Source organism: Notothenia coriiceps, unplaced genomic scaffold (genome assembly GCF_000735185.1).
Source record: "Notothenia coriiceps isolate Sejong01 unplaced genomic scaffold, NC01 NC01_scaffold00009906, whole genome shotgun sequence".
Classification (NCBI taxonomy): domain Eukaryota; kingdom Metazoa; phylum Chordata; class Actinopteri; order Perciformes; family Nototheniidae; genus Notothenia; species Notothenia coriiceps.
In genome coordinates, this window is record NW_011342607.1 from 37,738 (window position 1) to 39,019 (window position 1,282).

Consider the following 1,282-nt stretch of genomic DNA (forward strand, 5'->3'; position numbering starts at 1 on the left):
AATGCGCTTATGGATCTCACATCTCTGCTTGTGGATCTCACATCTCTGCTTGTGGATCTCACATTTCTGCTTGTGGATTGTCTTTTTACACACACTGAGTGAAGTCGAATAGTCCATTTAGCTTAGGAACTTTCCTAACCGAGTGAAATGACCCGGAAGTCCCTCAGTGGCAGCCATGATAAGTGCCGCTCGAATTCTCTACATGATAGGAAAGGAGGTTTCAAACTTCCTTTATAACCTCCTTTAGCTTAGGAACCACTGGAGTGTTGAGGAGGCTCTCTGGAGGAGCTATGATCGAGGATACTCTGATGGGTCCTCCACGGCTCCTCCGCGGATGCATTTCCAGCAACAGTGATGTTTCAAAGAGTGGTGACGCATGGACTTATCTCAGCCAATGACAGCTTTGCATGCATCCCCTGGATATTATTTTATTAACTGCTTGAATCAGAAGCGATGTTTACAGTGAGAACAGCTGTGAGATCCGTGCAGAAACAGAGCAGTGTGTAAAATATATATCACTCGGTATAACAGGCCTACATTACTCTCTTTATTTGTATGCTTTAGTTTAGTAGATATCTACAAACAAACAGTCGATATTTGTCTAAAACCATTTAGTGCTTCATATAATAAAATACACAATGGCTGTAGCCTGATTTTATATGCTTTAGGAGCTGTAGGTGCATGTTGTACAGTGTGTAGGTGTGTGTGCGTAGAGTTCGGGGAGCATTTAATTTCTGTTGAGGGCACTTATCACCGCATTAAACAACTCATCTTAACATAAAAATACCTACTGCCTTATATCAACTTTCACCGGGAATCAATTAACTGGATTACTAAATTACTTGGACTGTATGGGCTCAGAACAGTCTCATAATACACACATGCACACAGAAGGATTCACACTTGTATTTCATGATCCGCAAAAGGATTCACACTTGTATTTCCGGATCCACACTTGTGTTTTTCAATGCACACACAAATGTGTTCCGTTTCATATATATGTAAATAAAATCCAAACACAGAAAAAAGTTTTACATATGTATTTTTGATCCACACATATTTGTTTTCCGTTTAAAACCTCTGAACCTGCAAACACAAAACGACTTTCTGTGCATGGATCGCTGTGCATTCGTGTGTGGGTTTTTTTAGACTCCCCTGACGGTCAGCCGATTCGTACTTGTAATTTTTTCTATCTATAGCCAATCAGATGTCTCCTCAATTCTAAGCCAATCACATGAGCGCGCCCCCACAGGGGTAGATTTCTTGCGTTCATGACGTAGCA